At 41.8% G+C, this 27661-nt stretch overlaps 1 protein-coding gene across 4 annotated transcripts in view; it reads right to left on the bottom strand.

Moving 5' to 3' along the window:
• Positions 1-27120, bottom strand: part of PRKG1 (protein kinase cGMP-dependent 1) — a 668505-nt gene extending 641385 nt beyond the window's left edge. For 2 of the 4 annotated variants that reach the window (XM_083614085.1, XM_083614091.1), the window contains exons 1-2: positions 25174-25278; positions 24080-24168 (exon numbers count right to left, since the gene is read on the bottom strand). The gene's annotated coding sequence lies outside the window, so the exon portion shown is untranslated. Of the gene's footprint in view, positions 1-24079; positions 24169-24694; positions 24751-25173; positions 25279-25942 lie in introns of those variants that run through there. The other 2 variants (XM_083614092.1, XM_083614093.1) reach the window with 2 other exon arrangements.
• Between the last annotated feature and the right edge of the window lie 541 nt (positions 27121-27661).

Raw genomic sequence — 27661 nt, 5'->3', positions numbered from 1 at the left:
TTTTCCAGCTACAATTTCTGCTTCTGCTTCTCTCTCTCTCTCTCTCTCTCTCTCTCTCTCTCTCTCTCTCTCTCTCTCTCTTTACCAATTTTATCAAGCCAAATTTGAATCTGAAATAGCTGTCTTAAGGCTGATAGATCCAATTGTTCTTTTAAGTGGAAAATGCCCATAAGAAAAAAATTTCCTCCACTTTCCTCATCTATTTGTGGACAAACTGTGGGGATGTTACCAGCTACTAGGACTGTAACTCAGTGGGAAAGCACCTGCTTTGCATGCAGAAGTTCCCAGTTTCAATTCCTGGCATCTCCAGGCAGGAGCTTTTGCCAATCACTATAGGCAATGCTGAGATGGACCAATGGCCTGCTTCAGTATAAGGCAGGTTCCTGTGTCCTGGAAGCTACAGATGATCCAGCAGAGCAGGAGATGGCCAGTTCATCCCTTACAGAAGGCTTACTACACAGCAAGATCAGATTAGGGTAATATATGTAAATGTTATTTGTGGGACTGATCCAGAAGGAAAGTGTCTTCCAGCCAAACAATCTGCAAATTACAAATCAGGATAGCTTTGATGAGGTCAGATTAAACATTGTTTGCGCCATTGCACTGTGGCCTTTCTGATTAGGTCTTGTAGACTGATTTGGGTCTGTAGACTGGATAGAACCTAGAAACTACTCAGAGAAAGATACAACGTGTTTAATTTAGTTGTAGTCAGCATCAGTGTGTCTCAAATTACAAACTGTGTTTATTCAGTTTATTTTAAATTGCTTGGATTGAATAAATTGTTTTGCTTGCAAAACAGTGCTTTTATCCTTTTACTTGCACTCCTTCAAAAAAGTTGGTCCTAAGGGTTGGGGGGGTCATTAGAGAATAGCATGGGGTCTGCAGATGGAGAAAGGCAGCAGTGGATATCCCCCTCACATGAGCTGAAGTCCCCATGCCCTTTGGATCCAACCCGTAATTTATATCCTGCCTTTCCACCTCAAGGTCTAGACTTCAAGGCATCTTGCAATCCATCATTTTAAAAGAATCAATATGACCAGCCTAAAAAGTAATAAAAGTTATCAGCCTCAACAAAAGACAAAACAATTAACAAAGTCAATTAGCAGCAGACATAAAGATGACATAAGACCATAATGTCATGAACTAAAAATCTGGAGAAAAAATAGTTTTCACTTGGGTGCCTAAAGAATAAAAGTGGGCCCCAAGCAAATATTTCCAGGAAGGATGTTCTATAGTGAAGTTTCCATCCCAGAAAATGTCCTGTCTCCCATTGCTATGCATCTAAATACAATAGTATGTTTGCTGATCTCAAGAAACAGTGACCCTGTATCAAGGGAGGGCACAAATAACCGGGCAAATATAATGTATTCAAAAAATTTAAAGGATGTGATAATATAGTTTCCAGACTGCAGTAATGTATTCTGTTATTCAATGGCTGCATTTTTCATTCTAGATATTAGAAGAGATCTGTCAGAAGAATAACTGGGGACAGCCAGTCTACCAACTTCATTCTGCCATTGGGCAAGACCAAAGACAGCTGTTCTTGTACAAAATCACCATTCCTGCCCTTGCCAGTCAAAATCCAACTATGTATGTAACTACTGCACTTGCTGGGTTTAACCCTTGTGTTTGAGTGGGGGGAGGGCTGTAAAGTTTTATAAAATAAAGGCATTTGATATCACCACTAATCCCTCAGTCATACAATGCATTGTTTATAATATATGCAACTTGGGAAGAAGGGGAAACGTTAACAATATAGATAATTTAAAATATATTTTAAAAATACTTAGAGCTAGTTTCAAGCAAACAGTCCTGCTTTCAGAAGCCATTGTTAGGTCTTCCTCCAGCACAACAAGGCTTTTTGCCCCTTCTCCTCCCCTTGCACATCCCACCCACTCCTAAATTAGCTCAGGGCGCTCTGTGGAAACCCCAAAACAGCATGTGGGAGCTGAAGAAGGGAGATTGTTCCATGTGTCAAGCTGAAATGCTTGTGCTAATAGAACAATCTCTTTAGCGCTCTGTTGAATTCCACCCACATAAATTGCGGTTTACCATCAGGTGCAAATTGTACATACCCTGAACCATTATCCTCTCAATTTTTTAAACAAGCAGATTTTCAGAGTTTGGGGCATTATTTAATTAGTGGTTTCGGTGATTCAGTCAAACAACAACACTTTAACATCTTGCATCAAAGGATACGATGGATGTTTGCCAAGATGCCAACCATAGGAAAATGAAATTAATGTTTACCACTGATTTGCAGGCATCCCTTCACGCCATCCAAGCTAAGTGCCTATGTAGATGAAGCCAAAACATATGCAGCAGAATATACTCTTCAGACCTTGGGCATTTCCATTGAAGCAACAGAGGCCCCTGCGGCTACAGCAACTTTCCCAGGTATGTTAAGGTTGTGCAAACATTTTCTTCTCTGGGCTATTTAACTGCACCTCATAGGTAGCTCAGCCACAGTTGGTGGTAGAGAATCTGCAGAAGGTCCAAGATTCAATTTCTGGCATCTCCAGGTAGTGTTGGGAAAGATTCCCTGTCTGCCTGAAACCCAGGAGACAATGACCAAGGGGACGTGGGTTAAAATCCCAACACAGCTGTGAGGGTCTCATTGGATGACCTTGGCCCAGCCACACACAGACTCAGCCTAATGTATCTCACAGGATTGCCGAGATGATCACAAGTATGCCACCTTCAGCTCCTTAGAGAAAAGCTGGGGTATAAATGTAACAAACAAACAAAAACTCAACAGAGTGGCGTTCCCGTCTATTAGCCACTTCATTTTAAAAAGGCAATTCTAAGCAGTGTACCTATACTAATATTAAATAATTATCAATAATGCACAGTAAAAACTTGTGCCGCACCACATGTTAGGCTCCCCACATGGTTTGAAAATTGATCTCTCAAATATGAGCATGCAAATTCATGAGCATCTTTTCACTGGTGTGTGTGTGTGCGTGCATGCGTGTTGTGCAACTTCTCTATCTCTTGCTCTGTTTACCCTCTCCCTCTCTGGCTCTTCCCCTTGCCCGGGTCCTGGTCATTTCACTCTGCTCTCCTTCCCAGTCCTCACCTGTCTCTTTGGATCCCAGATGCATTCTAGGGAAATGAAGTTGGTGGGTGGCCAGCTGTTTACTTTCATAGAGGCATAGAATTCTAGAGTTGGAAGAGATCCCTGGGGGCCACCCCTGCAATGCACACTTTACTTTGCAATGCACACTTTACTACACACCCAGCAACCAGGTAAATAAACACAGTGGGACCTTGGTTCTCAGACAGCTTAGTTGTCGAACAAATTGGAACCCGAACGCTGCAAACCTGGAAGTAAGTGTTCTGAACATTTTTCAGAAGCTGAACATCCGATGCAGCTTCCTCTTGAGTGCATGAAACCCTTGCAGCCAGCTGGAAGCCACACCTTGGTTTTTGAACGATTTTGGGAGTCGAACAGACTTCTGCAACGGATTAAGTTCAAGAACCAAGGTACCACTATCTTTTAAAAGAAGTCATCAGGGGTCTCACAGGCACCAAGGAGTTCTCTTGTACTCATTGCAGCACTCATGGGTGCCAAATGGGAGAAAGGAAGACTGTTTCATAGCACACTGATCATATTATGAATTAGCTAGTTAGAACAATATGATTATTTTAATTAACATCTTTTTAGAATATCTTTTGTATACAGGAAGCTTGGTTAGGTAAATTAGTGCATATAAGGAGCCGAGACATAAATTGAAATAACATTATAAGTAAAGCTTTCTGCACTGTATTTATAATTCTTTCTTTCACATTACTGGAAATATGTGCCCATTAATATTAATATGTGTTGATTAATATGGAATCTTTCAGGAACATCAAGGCTTTTTTAAAAAAAGAAAAAAAAGTTTAAAATCTATCCAGCTTCCTGCCACAGAGAAAAATCAATTTGTCTAGGCTTGTTCAAGCTTCCGCATTATGTAAGATACACTGATGCTTTATTGAACCCAGTCCCATTTACGGCTTAATTACAACGACCTCTCTCTTTCCTTTATTTTCTGTTACATATGACTTGGAAGACTGAGAGGTGCCTTTTCTCCATTCCAGTTCAGGTGTCTTTGGTAGTCTGGGAACAATCTCTCAGGTTAGCCAAAGCTAACAGAAAATGCATCATTCTAAAGAATATTTTCTTCTACTTCTTGGTGGAAGAATGGAGTTGTCTAGATATTCATTGTCGAAACAGGGCTAAGTGTCATTTATAGAGGCTACATAAGGGAAGGATGTTATTCTTTACTGTAGTGTTGGATGAATGTTTGGCCTCCTTACAGTCTATTTACCATTTTTATGTGTATATAAAAAAGTGTACAAATAGAAAGCAAGATAAAACAAATCAAGGCTGTAATTCTACTGTTTTGAGTAAAGGGTTACGCTGTAAGTGTCAATAATTAAGGCAGGCGCTATCAGTAAAAGCAATATATGGCAACAGTAAAACAAAACTAAATAGCACCAATAGCTCTGGGATGGCTCAGTTGGTAAGAGTATGAGACTCTTGATATCAGATTTGTGGGTAACAGCGCCATGTTGGGCAAAAGATTCCTGCATTGCAGGGGGTTAGACTAGATGACCCTCGTAACTTTGTTTTGGCTTGTGTGATTTTTGTGTGTGTAATTTAGGGGTTTTGTGTAATTTAGGGTTGCCATAAGCCTGAAATTTCCCGGACATAGCCAGGATTTGGCCATTGGAAACAGCGTCCGGGCGGAAATCGCATATTCTTTTCTACTGTCCATTGTACAACCAGCTATGCAAACCCATGCAACCCCCCTTTTTTTGGGTAGTCTAACATCACAGCACTATGAAAATATCAGATTCTATCTGTCTGACATTAACCCAGAAGTAACTGCAAGGGTGGCTGAGGTTTTTGCCAATAGTATCTCTTAGAATGGTGAATGGCACTATTTAGCGGGAAGAAATCCCAATGAAAATCCTCATTATTATATATTTTACATGGCTGTTTAAAGCTCAGCAACTTTGCCCAAAAAAAGGCTCAACTACTTTTGTGTCTGGATTTTCACTTTTTTGAAATACAGCAACCCTATTATATTCATTTTGCAGCCAAATCTGCACATTCAGTTAAATCAAAGTCCTTGAACAAGAATGTTTAAGTTGTTCCCAAATAAAGAAGTGAATAAAGGATTATAGTCAGTCTCTGCAGCTATAGCAAAATAGCCTTGTGTTTTTTGTTTTGTTTTTAATGTCCCTGCAGGATACATTGCTAATGCAACTGCCGCAGTGGCAGCTACTCAACTCAAGCAAGCAGTGACTCTGGGACAAGATTTGGCAACCTACGCAACCTATGAAGCTTATCCAGCATTTGCAGTAGCTACTCGGAGTGATGGATATGGAGCATTCTAAAAAAACAACCCAAATGGCCTATGTAATTTAAAGCAATGTCTTACATTTAATCAAGCTATGGCAGGGGGCAGGAGCTACTTCAAGCTAATGATTAGTCAGGTTCAATATGATTCTGAATTAGTGATAGGGCAAATTCTGATGTAGCAAGGCTTCACTGCTTTTAGAATAGCAGTTTAATAATGGTAGACACTGATTTTTATTTTTAAATCCACTTTTTTTTTTACAAGCAGGGAGGTAAGCCTAACCTAAGAAGGAAAAGAAAACTTAAAGAGTGTGTTGTTTCATTTGTGTTTACAAAAGATGGTCCTTAATTGCAATTTCCAATAGTATTTTTGTAATAATGTAAAGCAATGGTTTTCAACCAGTATGCCATGGCACCCTTGGGTGCCTTGAATGATGGTCAGTGGGCCATGGGCAACACTGGCCTCTGTCCCTCTTTCCTCCCCTCCCTTCCTCTAATGCCCTGTCACATCTCTGCCTCCCCAAGGCTTGCACAGCTGTTTATTGCAGCAGCCCTGCCTACAAGCTTCCCAGGTGAATGGTGCCTCTGGGGCTGGCCAGGGGGTGCTTCCCAGGCCCCTGTAGGGCAGTGTGAGGAGGCACCTCTCCTTGGGGCAGTGGCAGCAGCTGCCTGGAGGACTCCCAAGGAGAGGGGAGAGGGGAGAGGAGGTTAAGGGAACACTCCACAAGGGAGGGTGTTCAAACAAGGGTGAGAGGCTGCCAGCTCTGCAGGCAAGGGGTGACATAACTGGGCTCCTGAGCCCCACAAGGGTGCTGTAGAAAGAATGTAGTTGGTCAAGGAAGCCGTGGACTCAAAAAGGTTGAAAACCTCTGACGTAGAGTTTTTTAAGTCGTGGGGCTTTTATATTTCTCAGGTATTCTTGTTGTAAAGCATTTCATGTAGGTATGAATCCTGCTTATGATGGTGTGCTAGCTATAATCTTAGGGCTAAACTAGATGCTCCATTAGATGCTTGACTGCATTTAAAGGTGTTTTTAAATGCAAATAGCAGACACCGCAGGGGAGGGGACCCTGAATATTGCTGAGGTCACTGCAGACAGGATGGGGAAATTTAACCCTTTCCTCTCCCACGGTTGCCCTATTCATCCAAGGCTCTCATTGGTACCACTGGCTTCTGTCCTGCATGCTGGAAAGTATATTGGAGCTTAGAAGTATGGGAGCAATGTCTCAAAGATAAATAAATTGGTCCCAATGTTCATTTTCAATCTTTTAGAAACATTATATGGCTGAATAATTATTCTGGAATTTTTAGCTTCAAATATTAAAGAAAGGTCCTATTCAACTTTACTCAGAAGCAAGAGCCACTTTGTTCAATGGGTACTTACTTCCAAGTAAACATGCATAGGATTGCAGCATAGCTATCTCAAGTGATTTTTAATTGAATTGTGCAATCCAATCCCCACATTTGTAAACCAAAGGAACACCCTAGATAAACTAGAATATACACCCGAAAGAAAGATGGGAAGGATCATTTTGTATCTTCTATGAGCATCATTTAGAAATGATGCTTTCCTGACTTAAGATGTTATTTTAGCATCCTCACAAATGTGATTATAAAATGACTGATTTGCGCATGGGTTTGGGGGAGGATAATATGTTGTGCGCCCGGCCACCTGCCTCCAAAAAGTCATGTTGCAGTACTGCACCTGAAAGGAAATAAAAGCAGGTTTGGAGATAGTGATAGTGGATTTGGCTATTGTATTGCAGCACAACTGCAATGGGTCTGGATAGTGCCTGTCTGAGCTGATTCAGGTGAGTCTCAAGCTTGTGGTTCTTAGAGGGCCTCTAATATCAAAGTTGCCAACTACTGAGATGGCTTACAGTGTCATGGAGATTGCCAACTATTTGGTGAGAAGTTGCAATAAAGAAGGGACCTCTAGCAGAGGTCCACAAACATAGTTGTCTCATGTGTCCAGTTGTCCAGTGGCAGTGACCATAAATTTAATCCTGGTGACCAACAGAGAAAGCCTCTAAAAAGCCTCCAGTGACAACACAGGAATGCAAAATGCCTCTTTTATAATTTTGTCAGGCTGCAGCTTGCAGTGAGACCAAATACAGGACTGCTGCTGCCCCTCCACCAAAAAAAATCACCTCTGCTTGTTCAGCAATAGATGCAGAAGGGCAGCATTAATTTGCTTCCATGGAGCAAGGTAAGAAAGCAAAAACTTGCCGCCTGCCAGAAACATGGGGTGACTTCCAAGGCCAACCACAATTTGCAGGTGTCTGACATTTAGACTACTGCCAGAACCTTATTGCTAGAAAACCACATTCTGTGTCAGGAAGATAGGAAGCTGTGCATTGCATGCACGATGACTTACTGCATCAGGAGACCCCGACAAGGCTTCCTCCTGATGCGACAGTTGCCTGCCAGGCTGTGCTAGTCTGTGTGGCCTCTCCCAATGGTGCATGGCGTGGTGCAACATCCTGCCAGGCTGTGCAGCATCTCTTAATGTGTCACGACCAGGAGCGACTTCACACCAAGCTGTGCTGCATTGGGAGAAGTTGCACAGCCCAGGGCAACTTACCTCCAGGCCTCCTTGGCCCCCTCAAGATTGGGAGGGGCTGAACCCCATTCCAGCAGAACTTGGGGGTTGTGGAGGCCTCATGGAGGTGATGCCCCTGTCCAAAGTCCAGGCCATCCCTGGACTTCAGACAGGGATTGAACCTGGAACCTTATGACATTCTACTCATCTATGATCCCACTTCTAAGGTCCAGTATTCTGAACACGTGCAGACCAATCCACCTTCCGCCACCTCGGATGATCCATATGTATGCATTGGAATCAAGCTAAATTGGAACTTTCTTTCCATGCTAGCACAAAATTTGTAGGTGGAGGGTGAGTTTATAGGGGTCTTCAAACAGCCTCCATCTGTGAGTTCAACCTAAATCATTTTTGTTAATTATACACTTGTGAAACTTGCCTAGTGTCACTGTATTCACACCTCTAATGTTAGCAACAAAATACTTCTATCTGGTTGAAATCATTTCTTACTTTTATTTAACTGTATACCCCCCCCAGCTATTATTTATACACAGTAAGATAAAGCAGGTGCCTGAGACACAGAAACAGTATTAAAATGTGTGCATAAAAGCACTTATATTTTTCATACTTTTAGTAGTCTTTGTATAGAACTGCGGCAACACTGTGAAATCATGGAGGTAACTTTATTTGGAACAACTGTTCATTTCAAAAATGGAAATTCAGCAAATTGAATAGTGAGCCATCAATTAAGAAAAATAATGTCAGGTGTGAAATTCTGTAAAACTGTGTTGTAAATCAAATTGTGATCAAATGGACGTTAAGAAATGATTAAACTTCCTTAAATAATGTTGACGTGTCTGCTTCTTTTATAGCATTCTGCCTGACAGATATCTTTAAAAGATGGTATTCCAACAACACTTAACATCCACCAGAATATCAACATCTGATTCTACTTCCATGGCCATCTATCTATGGCCGCAGTTGTTAAGCTTCTTTTAGCAAAGTTGTTGAGCTTTTTTCCCTTGGGGGGGGGGGGCAAAATCCCAATAACAACAAATAGTTTTTGAGCTATTTCTTAGGAAATTCACCAATAGCTACATTTCCAACATGAGTTGCCATACATACTTCTGGACATCTCAGTGATTTCCGCTCAGACACTGTTTCCAACTGCCAAATTCCGGCTATGTCCAGAAAATTCCAGATGTATGGCAACCCTAGCATATTAACTGGTGTCTTCTTTCTGACCACTTGAAACCACTCCATCCAACATTTAATGGATGAAAGTAGGAACACTCTTATGTGGGCATCATAACATACTCATTCTCACACCAAGGATCATGACCCTCTCTGCTACTATATTCTGCTAACTAAAGGTTCTTTGTTGGTTATATTCTGCAATAATTTACTCCGTAACAATATATTCTGCATTGGTTTCTGAATCCGATGTGCTAGTAAACAGACTAAAAGAGTTTCCTTTGTTTATTTGTTTTTAATAAACAGCTCTTTACCCTCCTTGCATGTTTTTCCCTGGCTGAAATCTGTCCCTGAATTGTGCTCATCCCCTTACTTTCTCTGGGTATGGGATGGAAAAGAGTGTGCATTACTCCACCCATTTTTGCCCCTTATCCCACCCAGCAGCAATATTTCCTAGGTATATTGCCCAGGGCTACTAGAATGTCTGGCTCTTTAAAAAGCAATTGCTGGTGCAGTTTTAAAAACAGAAACATGAAACATGACATTTGAAGCCCAACATTTACTGCAAGATGCATGGGTCATCTATAAATGCCCATTTAAGTCTAGGCCAGCAATTGCCTATAGACACCGTATACTGTGTTGATACATGCTGGCACTTTTCCACTAGGTGTGCCACAATCAGGCAAATAAAACAATGAAATTAAATTGCATCAAAGGGCAAAGGTGCATGAAATCAGGATTCAACATCTCCACTAACTGTGCATTAGGTACACATTCTGATGTTCTGAAAGAACATGGATTGTGCCATCTAGTGGAGGCTGGGCTCCTTTTTTTCCTTGGTAATTGTGCCGGTTATGTTGTAGAAATGATGTGAAGAACCTTGTCACTACCGCTTGTCAAAGTTAGGCCCCAGATCCATAGGAGCAAAGGACTTACACTGCGTGGGGAGGGGAGGAGCTGTTTCTCCTAAAAAGAGGCCCAATGTATAGCTTGAGCATTTGAAAAGACTTGCACATTTCTGTTGTTTTATGTTAAGTTCTAAACTCCAGAAACTACAATCTGTGCTCAGTAAAAACATCTTACATGGTGATGTGTTTTACTTCATTTACTTCAAAATGTGGCTGGGGTTCGGACTCCCCTGCTCATTCTGCTGGAAGTTTGCCTCAAAGTCCTGCCCTGATACCATCACTGGTAGTGGCTGCAAAGTTAAGGGCCATGGCGAGGGAGGTGGGGGGTGGACCTGTAGCCAACCTAAAAAAGATCCTGCATACTGTAGAGGGACTGACAATCAGTGCTAGATCAGGAAGAGCAGAATTCAAATTCCAGCTCAGATATCAAGCTTAGAATGTGGCATTGGCAAAGTCACTGTCTAAGCCTAGCCTATTTTAGCAGGCTGTCGTGAGTGTAAATTGGAGTAACCTGATACGGCAATAGTGGGCCTTCACTATGCCAGATTTTGTTGGACTACAACTCCCATCATCCCTGACCATTGGCTATGCCAACTGGGACTCATGGGAGATGGAGTCCAACAATGTCTGGAGGGTTGCAACACCTTGAGCTTCTTGGGGTAAGGCTAGGATACAATGTGATGCCAGACAGACAGGGTCCTGCAAATGGCAGCAAGCCCCTTCCTCAGTGCAAGATGCAGAGGCCTCCAAAACAAAGGACTTTTTGTGATAAGGAAAGAGTCAGGAAAATTCACCAGGAAGTGTGGGACAACACTTGCTTTGTTACAGAAACATCTAACCTCCCAGCAAACAAATCAGGATTAATACTCACTAAATAGTCAGCGCCATCTAATCTCTCTACAAATTAACCAGGATAAATGCTAAAACAAAACCAGTCATTTGGAAATGCTGAACAGAAGTGGAAAACTGAGCAGAAAATTCACATGGGGGGAAGGGACTGTTTCTCCTAAAAAGTGGCCCAGTGTATAGCTTGAACATTTGAAAAGACTTGCACATTTCTGTTATTTTATGTTAGGTTCTAAACTCCAGAAAGTACAATGCAATACAATATAATACGTGCACAGTAAAAACATCACCACAGCAATCTCTGTTTTTCCATGCAACTGCAGTCCATCAGGTCAGATAATAGCAAATTGTTTCGTACAGTCAAGGTCTCTCCAAAGCATGAGATAACAGCATTTGTTTGAAATGTGGCCAGACCTGACCTGTTGCAGAGTGGGAGGTGGTGGGGAGGGAGGCAAGAAGCCCAACCATTTTCAAAGCACATGGCTACTTTTTCTTTTTACCTTTCATGAGCAACTAAACAAGTCCCCATTTCTCGTGCTTCAAAGGGCCATCAGAGTTTCCACATCAAAACCAAAGGGCTCTTTCTGAGCAAAGGCAACTTAGTTCCCAATTCCTTTATCACTCAGACTTAGGGTGACTGGTTAACAATTGTTTTTAAGAAATAATAATCTAAAACATGCTAAAATACATCAAATTCAAGAGCTGGGCCAAAAGTTTCTTTAAAAAATTATCAAAATGTTGAGTTTCATCACTCAAATACTGAAATATGTTTCATCCTACATTCAAATTTGTACTTATGAATATATATCCCTCCAGTCTTGAAATTCTAGTAGTATTCTAGTTTCATTGGCACCTCTTGATTGTTCTGGCAGACATCATATATGCAACATGCACAGCAAGCACGAAATGTTGATGTTGCTGGTATCCATCTGTCTCAAGAGACAATGGGATGTGCCTCCAGGGGTGAAACTAACCTCTTGCATTAGCCGCACTGATGTGGCCACTCTGGGGTGCAAGCCTGGTGGTGTGTATGGAGTTCCTGGGCTGCCCAGATGACAAGACCTCCCTCTTGGCCTCACTGATGTGGTCCAAAGGAAAGCAGAGCAATACTTTTGGCACCAGCTTGGCTGGAAGGAGGCATACAAGGTGTACATCCAACCGTCTTAGGGACTCCAAATTTGTGTAGGGTTTACAACAGAGCTTGCAAATTTTGGACAAGATGGACTGTTTCAAGAAGTGGCAGAAAGATATTTCTAGATTTGTCTGGCAGGGCAAGAAGCCCAGAATAAAATTTAAAATACTAACTGACGCAAAGGAAAGAGGTGGATTTGCCCTGCCGGACCTTAAACTTTACTATGAATCAGCAGCATTCTGCTGGTTGAAAGATTGGCTGCTTCTTGAGAACACAGACATTTTGGATTTAGAAGGTTTTAATAATGTTTTTGGGTGGCATGCATATTTGTGGTATGACAAGGTTAAAGCACATAAAGCATTTAAAAACCATATTGTCAGGAAAGCATTGTTCAATGTCTGGATAAGATATAAAGACTTATTGGAAAATAAAACCCCAAGGTGGTTGTCACCAATGGAAGCGAAGGCTCAGAAAAAGCTCAATATGGAGGCCAAATGGCCGAAATATTGGGAAATTTTGGAACAAGAAGGAGATAAACTGAAATTGCAGAGTTTTGAGAAATTAAAAGATAAAGTGCGAGACTGGCTTCATTATTATCAAATAAGAGAGGCCTATAATTTGGACAAAAAAATTGGCTTCCAGGTGGGAAAATCAAAATTGGAAACAGAATTGTTAGACCCCAAAACTAAGATACTTTCAAGAATGTATAACTTGCTGTTGAAATGGAATACGCAGGATGAAACGGTTAAATCTGCTATGATTAAATGGGCACAAGATATTGGTCATAACATTATGTTTGCTGACTGGGAACAGTTGTGGACCACCGGTATGAAATTCACGGCATGTAATGCCTTAAGAGAGAATATTATGAAAATGATTTATAGGTGGTACACGACCCCAGTCAAGCTTGCAAAAATATATCATTTGCCCGATAATAAATGTTGGAAATGTAAAGAAAATGAAGGTACATTCTTTCACCTTTGGTGGACGTGCCCAAAGATTAAGGCTTTCTGGGAGATGATATATAATGAAATGAAAAAGGTATTTAAATATACCTTCCTGAAGAAACCAGAGGCCTTTCTCCTGGGTATAGTTGGCCAATTGGTGCCAAAGAAGGATAGAACTTTCTTCATGTATGCAACAACAGCAGCAAGAATACTTATTGCAAAGTATTGGAAGACACAAGAGCTACCCACCCTGGAAGAGTGGCAGATGGAGGTGATGGATTATATGGAATTGGCGGAAATGACTGGCAGAATCCGTGACCTGGGAGAAGAGTTGGTGGAAGAAGACTGGAAGAAATTTAAAGACTATCTTCAGAAACACTGTAAAATTAATGAATGTTAAAATGATGTTGGACTGAAAATAAGTGGCATTAGCAACAAAGTTAATAAGAATATGCAAAAATGAATTGATAAATGGATGAAAATATAGAGTTATAACATGGTAAGATATAGAGTTAAGATAAACGAAAGAGGGTAAGGATTTGCTGACTTGATTATTTAAATGGGAATACAAAAAGGGGAGGTGTGAGGAGGCCAAGGAAATAAGATAACGAGTCAGGGTTACAAAAATGGATTTGTTTTTATTTTCCTTTTCTTATTTTATGTATTTTCCTATTTTTTTATTGTATTTCTTTCTTTTTATATGATCTTTTAAATTCATGTCTTTGTAAAACTCCAATAAATATCTTTAAAAAAAATAAATACAACAGAGCTTCCGGGTGCTTTTTTTCTGGGAGGGGACGCATGGGTACATATACCCCTAAACATTTTGTGAATCTAAGTTTGGCCTCATTTCAATATGAGTAGGAAAATGAGAGTACCCCTAAACATCTTTTTAGAAAAAAACACTGGTCGTGACACCTTAGTGTGTCAACTGCAGTGTGTGTCTGGTGCAAAAGCTGCCCACTCTCCTCCCAGGGCTGGATAGCAGTGAGTTTAACCTCTGATTTGCTAGTAAAACTGAATTACTGTGTCGCGAAATGATACATGCCTCCTTTAAGAACGAGGCATGAGTTCTCTTTTTTAAAACCCCTCCTCCTTCCCTAGCGGTTTTTCCTTTCATGTCATGTCTTTTAAGATTGTAAGCCTACATACAAGCAGAGACTGTCTTTTTATAAATTTGTAAGCTGGTCTGAGAGCTTTCAGTTGTGGAGCAAAGCAAACATGCTTTAAATTAAGATTGTTAACAACAACAATATCTTGGACACAACCTTTTAAAAATCTCAGATGTTGCAGTTGATAAGTCTTAAAGCTCAGTTTAGTGAAAAATGTTTAAAGTAATAAAACTGAAAATTTGAATCTTTGCCATTTTATAGGAGTGATGCCTTGTAGTCAAACGTATTTGCTCACAGCAGCAAATCGTAGCATGAATTGTGCAGAAAACTGCAGGATGAATTCATCAACTATCAGCACTGTGCAACAATGCCCATGAATAAGTGGTTCTTGCAAGGCAGTGCTGAACAAATCCAAATGAACTAAATGGAGACCAGCAGTGTTTAACACAGTATCCGTTGCATCCTTCTGTCATTGTAAAGATGGGGCAAAGCATGTCCCATCTGTGCTCTTGGCTCACGTGGTGTTACTGGACTGTGTCAATGTTCTTTAGACTGGAAGGAGGATATGGGATGATAGAACTGGCTTGTTCATTTTCTGCTCACAATTTTGGACTATGCAAGGGAATGTCACGTTTAAGTAGTAAGCTACATTTTAATCAAAGTCATAGATTAGGGAGGGAAACCATCTAGAGAAAGCTTGCTGACTCCAGTTACAGCGGTCTCAAGGACTATATTTACATGCACGCTGCTGATGCCCTGTAGCCATATAATAATACTAACACTAATCCTCAGCGTGGGAAAGAAAACAAGCAGGAGACAGATTAACATCAACAACAAAAAGTAATTAGACCAGTTAAAGTGGGCTAATACTAGAATGAAGGAAGACTAAGGAACAGTCCAACATCTATCACTGACCAGTGGCATAAATAAGTGTAAGTACTTGGCCGGAAAGGGTAAATATAGTGGAGATAAACAGTACACTAGTCCAAGCTGCATAAGGCAGTGAACTGCAAATGGCCTGCTACTGCACTGAGGTTTGTAAGCAATGACTGGATTCGCTTTTGAGTTAAACCCTTTCCTGTAGTAAGATTTACAGCATTTAAATGTCTCCGATTTACACCAGTGGGTTATGTACGCCTGGCAGTCAGCCCCTTCACTGACATCTGAAAGCTGCAGTTCATTTGGTGTTGTGTCTGCAAAAGTTCAAGTTTCTCTATCGCTTCCACGCTGTCTTTTAGTTTTTGCTATCTTGAGTAAAGCAATGCCTGAAATAAGCAGCTGTGCTGACGAACGGCAATAGTGGCGTCATTGTCTCAAAAGATAATGCCAGGCTGCTTAATGCATTTTGATGCACAGCACAATTAACCTTGTCCTGTGTGCCAGAATTTCCACTAGAAACAATGACCTACTTGCTATGAGGTGTCAATGAAAATAGCAATTATATTTAACCAGGGTACAAAGGCAAGATATTGGATGTTGCAGAGCTCTGCTGTTCCCCATTTCTCTTCCTTTGGGGGGGACATTAAAAGCAGATCTACAGAGCCGGCAGCCTTTTTTGCAACTGTTCCATCTCAGATTACAGAATGGGAGGTGTCAGATTTCAACCCTTCTCAGAAAAAACCTTCCTGCAAATGGGAGGTACGCACATGAGGGTTAAGTATTCTAGCTAGCTGGTCTTTTCTGTGATGTACCAAGGCTTGTATCCAATGCAATGCTAAGCAATTATCCCATCAGTGCAAGGATTTCTGCTTGTGCCTTGGGACTTTGCCCCGCTACCCTTGTCCTGTCCCACTCCCTGCACATGCAAAGATGATATCGAATCATAGTACTGTAGAGCTGGAAGGGATCTCAAGGGTCATCTTGTCCAACCCCCTGCAATGCAGGAATCTAAACTAAAGCATCCATAACAGATGGGTATGTCAAAGAAACTCCTAGTCTTCTCTCTTGCCAAGCTACTATTGACATGCTGGGAGTCATATTCAGTACTGGCATTCCACCAGCTTTTAAAGATACACCTCCTTACATAAGCAGTCTCCTGATTGAAGCTCCTATTTTACTTGTCTTAATCGCTGGCTTGACAGTTTTAATTGTCGTGGTGTGTTAATAGGTTTGTTTTGTTGCTCCATTTTAATTGTGAAGGTTTATTTTTATTCGTGTGAACTGCTCAGAAGCCACCTTGCCAATGAAGCAGTATATACATTTAATGATATTAATAAATATTGAAACGTATGTACTATCCATTCACTCAGATACACTGCACACATCTGCTAAGATGGTGTGCTCTTTCTCAAAGGGCATTTTCTTGTGTTGTGAGCACCAGGTGGTCAAACTTTATTTGTTGCGAGCTGTCTTTTAAAGCATATTTTTAAATAACCAATGTAAAGACCTATCAATAAGCCCAGACAGGAAACGTGTGATGACCGACAGTAGGGTGGATCATCAGGCAATGAAACGCTGGCAGAACTATATTGTCAGATACATTAAAACTATCAACAACAGCTACTAGCTATGTTCTGCCTTCATGGTGTTTTGTCAATGGGTTCTTTATCTGGGATGTATGAAGCAAATGCAAAACACAAGCAGTGAAGGAAGTCTTAAACTTATTGAGCAGCAGGCTTCTCACACACAAGGATACAGAATCACTCCTTTGCACAAGCATAGACACAAGAATAGAATGCACTAACATACCAGGCGAATGGCAGAATCCCTCCTTTCAGCTGCTGGAAGCACCAAGGATATAGCAGCAAGAGTAGACGCTAATCTGGCCAGACTATACAGCACATTCATCAGTTTAGGCCTGCATCAATACTGCTACCCCCCAAGTTACCTTCACCTGGCTTGAGTGTTACTACCTTCACCTGCCTTGGGGGTCTCATGAGCTAGGCCAGCAGGCAAGCAAATAATTTTGTGCCAGAAGCCCTCCTGTGAGCGCAATCAAGTCAGCAGAACTCAGCATTAGAATCACTGTTGCTGAACTCATGTTGACATGAAGGATTCATTGTGCAAGGCCACCTACATGTCCTTGGTAACCATCCATCTCCTGCATTTCCACTACTTGTAATCAGAGGAAGTATGCTTCTGAATATTAGTTGCTGGAAATCACATGTGGGGAGAATGCTGTTGGATCCTGTTTGTGAGCTTCCTACACAAAGGCATCTGGTTAGTCACTGTGAGAACAGGATGCTGGACTAGATGGGCCATTGGCCTCATCCAGCAGGCTCTTTATTATATTTAAATATTATCATGGTTGTTTTTTGTTTTGCTTTTGTTTGTTTGTTTTGCTTTTAACAGGAGAGCTTTTCACAGCAAATCACCCCATTCATTGATCTTGTCCGGCGCTGCTTACTCAAACCAACAACAGCTCTTCAAGGGCAAAGGTCTCTATGGATCCTGCTACCAAGATCCTTTATCTGGAAAAGCTGGGCAGTGAATCTGGTGATTTCTAAATTCAGAGCACAGGCACTGCCAGTGGGTTACACTACATTAAATATATACAATTGGAACATGCAACAAAATCCCTTTTGTAGTAAATCCTCACCTTCTATCAGCCGTGCTCCTGTTTAGGGTTTTAGTCAGCCATGTCCCATTCCAGGAGGATAGGCCATTCCACTTAATTCCATCCCATCCCACAGCACTAGTTTCTTCTTCTTCCAGTCATTGGAATTTGTGTCATGCTCAGTCCTCATTGGGCTGTTTGGAATGTTGTGAGTTTCTGCATCTTTAAGGTCCTATTTTCTACTTGCCATTTTGCAAATCTCAAGGATCCCCCAAGCATGCTGATATCCTCCTCATTTCTCAGTTGTTTTGTTTTGACTACAGTTCTGTCAGCACTCACCACCTGAGTTTGCTATTAGGCGGACTGCTAGCTACCTCTTGACAACAACTCTTGGTAGGGCTTGTAAAATGGGAACCATTTTAAGAACATTTTAACCAGCCTTTCAAGGGGCATAACTTTGAGTGCCTCTTTATTTCCCCCTCATTGCTGGCTGCGCAGGAAAAGTCTAGACATTACTCTTCATGCAGAGAGGAGGAGGAGAATAACAAAGAGATAGAGGCAAATTCCCACTGAAATGAGTGAGATGTGATTTCAAATGCAGGTGTGTATCATTCAAGGTGCACAGTTTGGATAATGGATTTTTGCCTGTATAATCCCCACAGAAGCAAATTCAGTTTTGTTGCCACTGATCTTATCCAAGTGAAGAAAATAGGCTGAGGAATACTCTAACCTGCCTTCTGGAATATTTATAGCTTCCCATTCTTGCATTAATTCTGTATTCTACAGTGAAACAAGTTGTGTTTCTTTCTCCCAGAGGGAGAAACAGGTAGCATTAAAATTAGGTTCTTGCTGCCTCCTTAATGAGGCATCCTCATTTGTTATGGATGTGCTGTACTCTGCCAACCAGAGAGGTTTTGACTTCAGCTACCATTTTCCTATACAAAAGACCTCAAAGTCTGATTGGGGAAAATATCAGAGATCTTTTTAAAAGTGGATTTGCTTGTGAAAAGGCCCTTGGTTTTGTTAGGCACCTGTGTTTCAGCTCCAAATGCAATTAAATCATTACATTGTACCTTTAAATTCCCTGACATGGAATGGGCATGAGCACAAAATTTGCATTCTCAAGAATCTCCATTTTAATAATAATAACAATATTAATAATAATAAACCTAACCAAGGATTTTATCCGATTAGTCCTACTCAGAGTGGGTCCATTGAAACAAATGGGCCTAAGTTAGTCATGTTCATTAGCATCAGTGGGTCTGCCCCAATTACGATTTCCCTCATGGCTATAAATATATGTGTGAACATGAGCGGGCTGGATGATGCTTGCCAAAAATCAATAAAATAATAATAATAATAATAATAATAATAATAATAATAATAATAATAATAATAAATTTATACCCCGCCCATCTGGCTGGGTTTCCCCAGCCACTCTGGGCGGCTCCCAACAGAATATTAACAACACATTGAAAAATCAAACATTTAAAACTTCCCTAAACAGGGCTGCCTTCAGATGTCTTCTAAAAGTCAGATATGGTAGTTGTTTACAGTGGTCCCTCAGGTTAAGTACTTAATTCGTTCCGGAGGTCCGTACTCAACCTGAAACTGTTCTTAACCTGAAGCACCACTTTAGCTAATGGGGCCTCCTGCTGCTGCCGCACCGCCGGAGCACGATTTCTGTTCTCATCCTGAAGCAACGTTCTTAACCTGAGGTAATATTTCTGGGTTAGCGGAGTGTGTAACCTGAAGCGTATGTAACCCGAGGTACCACTGTATTTCCTTGACATCTGGTGGGAGGGCGTTCCACAGGGTGGGCACCACAACCGAGAAGACCCTCTGCCTAGTTTCCTGTAACCTTACTTTTCACAGTGAAGAAGGCCCTCGGAGCTGGCCCTCAGTGTCCAAGTTGAGTGATGGGAGTGGAGACGCTCCTTTGGGTATACTGGGCCAAGGCAGTTTAGGGCTTTAAAGATCAGCCCCAACACTTTGAATTGTGCTCGGAAACGTACTGGGAGCCAATGTAGGTCTTTCAGGACCAGTGTTATATGGTCTTGGCAGCCACTCCCAGCCACCAGTCTAGCTGCCGCATTCTAGATTAGTTGTAGTTTCTGGGTCACCTTCAAAGGTAGCCGCACATAGAGCGCATTGCAGTAGTCCAAGTGGGAGATAACTAATGCATGCACCACTCTGGCGAGACAGCCTGCGTACCAGATGGAGCTGGCAGACAGCTGCCCTGGACACAGAATTGACCTGCGCCTCCATGCACAGCTGTGAGTGCAAAATGACTCCCAGGCTGCGCACCTGCTCCTTCAGGGGCACAGTTACTCCATTCAGGACCAGGGAGTCTCCCACACCTGCCTGTCCCCCCAAATCAGTACCAGAGAGATGGCGGAATAGGAGTTTCACTGGGTGGAGTTAAGCATTCAATGTGTCCTACAATTTAGCAAAACATGGAAAACTTCAATATAGATGAGGTGGGGAAATAAGGTAAAAATACAAATTTGCTCGATATGTACCATTTGGGCATGTCACAGAGTTTACTGTGGCCTGCCACGGGCTTAGAATTGCCCAGGTGCAGAATTTTAGTTGGATTTTAGCCTAGATTAGTAAGTCAGCTCCAACTAGCCTTATAGCTCCATGTGGTGTTCAAGGGGCTACTTGGGAGCAGAAAAAGAACAGTGGCACTTCACAGTCTCTCCTAAGAACACTCAGAACAGCCACATGTCCCTGGCAATAGTACACAACAGGGCAACATCACCATTCTTGTGACACTTGGAAACTCTGTTAAATTGATTTATTCCCACCCACAATTCCATTTATTGTTCAGTTTATTATGCTGACACTCAGTTGTCCTTCCCTTTTCACGCTGGGTTGTTTTTGTGAAATAGTTTCAGATGTGCTGAGAAAACTAGAAAACAAACCACTACCCAGACATACCAACCACACCTAAAATCTGTGAGCATGCTAGACAACCAGGCACATTTTTTAGCACATATAAAGACTTATTTTACTTCTGGCATTCCATGTGCCAACAACTGGAAAGAAGTTTGGGAACCGTAAAATCAAACGAACTCTGGTGTTTTTTCAATTATTTTCAGGTGATTTCATTGGTAGGACCAAGGAATTGCTTTTTTTTTTTTAAGTGTTTTGGTCAAGGTTTTGCAGGAAGTATTCAAGCGCATGTCGAGATTGCACAACTGGAGTGGATTAAAGTGCTCTGTTTGGCCTAACACAATAAATCCACTTTAAAAAAAAAACTGGACTTTTTGCAGTTTAGAAAGTAATGGGGAAATTCATTGAAAAGTGTGGGGTGGAGATTCATGGGAAGACATATGAACACTACGCAAGCAAATCAGGATGAGTGCTTGTTTGTTGTCACATCACCTTCCCGTAAACAAGTCAGAACAAACACCCAAGCAAGAAAAGACATAGTCTAACCTCTCCATTAGCATTACGCAAACAAATCAGGATGAACACTCAGTAAACAGGATGTTATAGCCCTGCCTTCTCTAGTGCTGCTCAGACACCTCTTCCTTTCCTTTTCTTGCTTGGTGCGGCTGAACGCGCTGTCATGCTTTGAAGGGCACTACTTTAGGCTTAGTCCTCCCTAAGAGCAGATGAGGTGGTAAACCTGCTTGTGGACTGTACCATGTCAGATGGAAGGAGGGGTAATGGCAGAGCTTTTTTTTTCAACCGGAACTCCCTGGAACTGAATTACAGCAGCTCTTAGAAGGTGGAGGTCCTAAAGCTCAACAACCTTGGGTGGGTGCTCAGCAAGTTCCACCACCTCTTTTTTCTAGAAATAAAGCCCTGGGTAATGAAATGGCCAAATGCTCCCTCCCCCCACAGACATTTGTTGCACATAGAAAAGTGGCATGTCCCTTGGACTTTATGGATTGGCACGCCAAGGGTGTCTGATGTAAATGCCCTACACCCACCCTCCCCTTCTTCAGACATAACAGCAACCCAGCCTCTGCAAGCAGGCCTATGCAGAGCTTGTTTAAGGCCTGGGGTATGAGTCTTATTAGAATAAAGTTATAAACTCAAACAAAAAAGCAGCTTATAATTTACTGGGATGCTTTCTTAGGGAGGTCTCTGATTTTATGTGGAACACTAGTGACACCCGGTGGTTGCTTGTACTCATTACAGTTTTACTTTTTTGAACAGTATCTCCACTGCATGCACAACCAAGGTCTATGAAAAAGGAGTGTATCAACAAGCCTTCAGGGTTTTTTGGTGTTGTTTTGTTTTTTTGCAGAAATAGAAATGGCAGCAGCAGCAGCAGCAGCAGCAGCAGCAGCAGCAGCAGCAAGTAAGCACATTTCTGACCTTAGTGGCTGTAGAATACAGGGCATCAATCAAGTGTAAAGATCACAGTTTAATGATTTCCAGAAAGGAGCAGCCAAGTTAGGCATGTCTGGAATGTACTTCGGCACATTTTTGAAAAGGGAATTATTGGGGTTAATGCTATTCTAACACTGTCATAGTACTAGATCTGTTCCACAGAACTTATGCGTTACCTAGCCCTCACATACAAAAGGGAGCATTTTTGTTGTCACGTTGAAGTAAGCTACTGTAGCTAAGCAACTTCCTCAAGTTCTCCCACCAGCTAAACCTGCCCACTGGGTTCTGAGACAGGGCCAGCCATAGCTCAGTGGTAGAGCATCTGCTTTGCATGCCAAAGGTTACAAGTTCAATCCCTGGCATCTCCAGCTAGGGATGGGAATGCTCTTTGTCTGAAGCCCTGGGGAACCACTCACTGACAGTGTTGACAGTACTGAGATGGACCATAATATCTAAGAGCAGGGAAGCTTCCTATATACGAAATGTCTGATGCAGGACATTCTGTTGCCTGAAGCAAAGGGCAAGATGCCACCCTCTCATTCCACATACAAAAATCAACCAGACTGGCAAATTAAATCATATTTCAACACTCCAGCAATGAGACAGTGTATTTTACAACACCTGAAGGCCAACGGCTAGCTTAGTGGGTGCAGGCCAAACTATCTCCAAAACAACAGCAATGGACAGTTCACATTCAATAGCTTTACACTGCTATTGCACAAGAAGTTGGTTTTTTTTAAAAAAAAAATCACTTCAGATCTGGCCCCAACTCTCCTTTATTTTTTGGATTCCTGGCTTGTTCTTTTCATGAGCTCATTTCTGCCTTGGGCATTTTGATGGTTTTTCTGACACAGAATGTGCAAATGAATTCAGTCCCCAACTCCAACCCCTAGCTGATGGATAAAAAACACGTACCCTTCTTTCAGGACACCTACAAATGCAACAGGTAGAAAAGGGTGTTCAATCATCATGTTGTTCCTTCTGTCTTTGAACCTGAAATGGCTATTCATGCATTCTGCTTAATGGATAACTTATCCCTAGAAAATATTTTTGTCAGTAATGATTGGGAGATAATATCCAAGAATTCCATGTGCATTATCCATGCACACACAGAGAGACTGAAAGTGTCAATCAGTATTATCAGCATCTACTAAATGCCTTCCATCCTAAACTCTTTTTATAAGGAAGTTAAAATATACCGTATTTTTCGCTCTATAAGACGCACCAGACCATAAGACGCACCTAGTTTTTGGAGGATGGAAACAAGAAAAAAAATATTCTGAATCTCAGAAGCCAGAACAGCAAGAGGGATCACTGTGCAGTGAAAGCAGCGATTCCTCTTGCTGTTCTGGCTTCTGGGATAGCTGCGCAGCCTGCATTCGCTCCATAAGACGCACAAACATTTCCCCTTACTTTTTAGGAGGGAAAAAGTGAGTCTTATAGAGCAAAAAGTACAGTAATCCAAACATGGAAAAGTTTGAGGAAAGCGAAGGAGAAAGGGATAATGACACATGATCCAGGTTTAGTCTTCTGCAATTGTTAAAAGCCTTGGATGGGATTCATATAAAGAAGTTATCCAGCTAGTTTAATAGGGCCCAGCTGAGCATTAACACATGGATACAAATGAGTATTCAGGTTCACATTTGCAGTCTCATTCATTGCACATCTGTAAACCTGCTTGTGCTGTCAACATCTCTTGCTAGATTAGATGCTGCTTGCAAGTCTGAATAGGTAAGATAAATTGACATATGGAGGCAGCTTGTTCCAAAGAGAAGAAATAGAAATCAAAAACCGTCAAAGATGCAACATGAAAGAACAAACCTTAGGCATATGTAAGGCAGCCAAAGGTAACAGGGAAACAGATGCCTTGTGACAGGTTTCGCCAGCCTTCTAGTGCTGGGAAGTTGCATAAACACAAGGTCAAAGTCTTCAAAGCAGAATAGAAGGAAAAGCAGCCAGCAGGTTTTTCCCCATGCCAGGAAGTCAATGGTCAAAGCATGAGAGTGCTTAGGAAAGGGTACAGTTCCGCTCTCTGATAAGACTAAGTTACGCATTTGAGGCAAAGGCAAAGATTGACACACCTGCAGTCCTCGGGGTGTGGGTGGGTGTTTATATATCTGTATCTATAATCCTCTTAAGTGAAAAATTCTCAACAGAGAAGAGCCTTTTTAAAAATCAGGAAGTCACCAGAGAATTGCTCACCTGAGGCCCCACGAGGCATCATTATGAATTACTTGCTCATTTCCTGAAGTGTTGGAATATTTCTCCTCTGCAAGGAAAGTGTGAAAAGCCTGGAACAAAAATGCAAACAGCCAGATGTCAAATTGTAAGATGATAATTGACTCGGTGTATAGCATTACACAATGGATAACCTGCCAACATGCAGTTGTAGCCAGCTAACCTCTACAGAGAGTGGACCCTTCAAAATGAATAGACCTAAGGTAGTCATCTCCATTAATTTCAGTATGACTAACACTGTACAATACTCAACTGAGGGTGTGATAGTATATCTCTTTTCAACCACCTTCATTGGCTTCCTGTTTGCTTCTCTACTGAATTCAAAGTGCTGGTGCTTATTTATTTACCAAGTTTTACATCCTGCCTTCCTTCAAGGAATTCACGCTGATTGCATGGGATTCCCTGTGTAACTTCAGCAAAATGGTTGCCTCATGACCCTTCAGATCAAATTTTCACTTTGGAAATGGTGTTTGAACTTGCCAGCAGCTGGGGAATGGATGCTGAAATGGCAGTAAAATCCAGTGTTGTTTTTTTTTGTTTTTGTTTTTTTTGTAACCAACTTAGGTTTCCTTACCCTACCTGGAGAGAATGGACCTTGCCTTATTTATTATCCAGGATGCCCTACTTCAATGAACGCTATGTGTGTGTGGGGGGGTGTCTCCTTAGAGATGGTTTGGAAATTTCAGCTGCTCCAAAATGCTGTTAGGGGTCAGTCAGTCAGAGCATATCATGCCCATATTGTTACTTCAGTCTCATTTCTTTACTGAGTTTATGACAGGTGTTACAGTTAAAATGCTTTTGACACTTCATAGCTTAATACTTTGGTTCATGAGCGAGGGACACTTTTCGTCAGTTACCCACACTATTTGCAATTCTACCACTGAGGTACTCCAATTAGTAACCAGGGAGTTACCTCACCCCTTGTTACCGGCTTGGGAATCTTTTCCGAGAAAAACTCTCTCCTCCTGACTGGAATGAGACCCAGGGAGTCTGTATTCCCACTGCTTCTACCTCTCCTGCCTCAGACTCAGCCCTCCAGTGAACTCCTGTCTGTTTACCTTCCTCAGACAATCAACGCCATCTTCCTATCTGCTGCGAGGCTCTTTCCTCTTGCTGTCGATGGTCTCCTCAGAGCAGATGTTCAATTCAAATCAGATTCTCTCAGACAAACTCTCTCCTAATCCCTATCTCCCATCTCAAATCAAGCCCTCTCTCTCTCAAACTAAACCCTCAGTCCCTTCTCTATCCCTGTCCAACTCTGTCCCTCAGAAACTGCTCCTTTTATTCTTCCCTCCAAAGTGCTGTTCCACAACCCCGCCCCGCCCCCCGGCTAGCTGTCTTGGTGGTCATCAGGGTCTGGGTGCAATTCTGAAGGACTTCATCACCAGATTTTGGTCTGGTTCCCCTGTCTATCACAAATACTATTATGTTGGTGGTTATATGCAACAAGACCTTCTCAGAGGTGGCCTCACAGCTGTGGAATTTCATCCCATGTGAGGTCAGGCAAGCCCCGCCCCTGGATAATTTTAAACAGGCCTTTTTATGGCCTTCAGACGCTAATTGCAAATATTGCTGTATAAATGGCATTGCAGCCTAGTTTCTAAATAGGCTATTTGCTATTTCCCTGCTGGCTTTTAGAAAATACGACACAGATATTTTAAATGGTTTTAAAATGTGTTTTCAAATATAAATCATTGTCAATTAGGGTTTGACGTGAGTGTGGAGAAATTACCATTTAAAATGTGTTTCCTGAGACAGGGTTTTGTTTTTTTAAAATAAGAGTTTGCTGTGGATGTGGGGTTATGTGAAGGATTAAGTTTAAAATACCATGAATCTGAGGGTAGATGGCAGTTGGCAGCTACTCGGTTGCAAAAAGAATGGTCATGGAAAAGCGGGTTCTTTTTATATGAACCAAGAGGATTGTAAAATTTCACTGGGTAGAAATTCTTGGTCACTTATTGGATACAAACAAAGTGGTCTGGTGAGGGGGTAGAATTATATGCCCCTCAAATCTGACTGGTTGGTTGCAAGGGTAGGCTGGCTGGAACATAAAAAGAACCATTCTCAATGTATTTTTGCTCTGCAACACATTTGAAAAGGGCGTGTTCATTCTTCCACTGCTGCTGCAGCAGCTGCTTCTGCCATTTTCATCCCGCACTATTTCAGTTACTTTTGAGTTGAAATCTGACAAACTTTTTTTGTGCTTGCTTTGCACGAGGAACATGTTAATGCAATGTCGGGGTTATTTGCAATGAATAATACATTGACATTTTATTCTCCTGAGGAAACAACTTTATTTTGAATTCTTTGTTTTGCTGTGCTCATTTGAGGCTGGAACATTTTGTACACTTAGCTGCAGGAACCGGAATAGCTGGTTGCACCCTTCTGCTCCACTTATTAGGATCCCAGCAATAAAATTGTCTAATTTCATACCTACTCCCGTATGTCCCCCCCCCCTTTACTGCTGATGTAATTATTTTAATCAAAACTGCCCTGTTCCCACAGGCTCAGGCAAACTTACTATTAATAAAGCAATATTTCCTTTGCTTTTTGCTTATCCTCATCGTTTACTTAACCTCCCTACAAATACTTTTCATTGAAATTATTTTAAACAAAATCTTAAAAATTGTCCTCTGCCCCCCCCCCCCGGGGGGGGCAGGGAAAATGAAGCAGGCACTGGGTAGAATGTGCTAATTATTTTGTTCCTATCAGCATCCTATTGGTTGCATATCGAACCGACGGCAATCTCCAAAGGCAGCCACAGACAGGTAGCAATCCCAGGAGCCCAGTCTGAATTTAACCAGTGCAGCAGTAACCAAAAGCAAATTGCCATTTTCTGCTAGCTTTGGCAGCCTAGCAAAAGCTGGTAAATGTTTCTAGAGACCAATGCTACCTGGGTAAGCAGAAACACTGAATCACAGAGAACACCCAAATTGCATCCTTACCTTTTTTAGCTCTCTCCATATCTTCACCCCTATCTTTGTACCATTGTTTCCAGTTCTATCTCTCCCCATGAGCTTCAGTCCTCCAGTTTGAACCAGCTCAGCCACCGGCTCTGCCTACTCTTCCTTGCTACCTCTCGTGCCTACTTCCAAGAGTATCTAGAGAACGGGTAGGTGACGTGGTGCCCTCCAGATGTTTAGTGGACTACAACTCTCATCAGCCCCAGCCAGCATCACCAATGGGCAAAAATGATGGGAGATGCACTCCATTGGTGATATTCCATTAAATATTTGCACCAGTGCAATGGGATTTCCTCCCTCTCCTCCCCTCCTGTGTGACCTGAACCTTTACCAAATCTGCTCTGGAGGGTTGGAGGAACCTCCAGTACAGATTTTGGGGATACATGGTGTGTGTGAGAACAGTCTATTGTACAAGGAGAAATCTTGCATTGGGGAAATGTTCTCCTTATTGTTAGGTTGAATACAAGCCTATTACACCAAGAGGGCACTACGTTGGCTACCCCTGATCTAGATAGTGCTCCCTTTTTGTCTTCATTCAGATCCCCACCTTTAAGCTTCATCTTGCCGGTAAAACCTTTGGCCT

Source organism: Podarcis filfolensis (assembly GCF_964270895.1).
Source record: "Podarcis filfolensis genome assembly, chromosome: 5".
Classification (NCBI taxonomy): Eukaryota; Metazoa; Chordata; class Lepidosauria; order Squamata; family Lacertidae; genus Podarcis; species Podarcis filfolensis.
The sequence above is the reverse complement of the archived record's forward strand: the minus strand, read 5'-3'. Positions and strand labels throughout refer to the sequence as shown.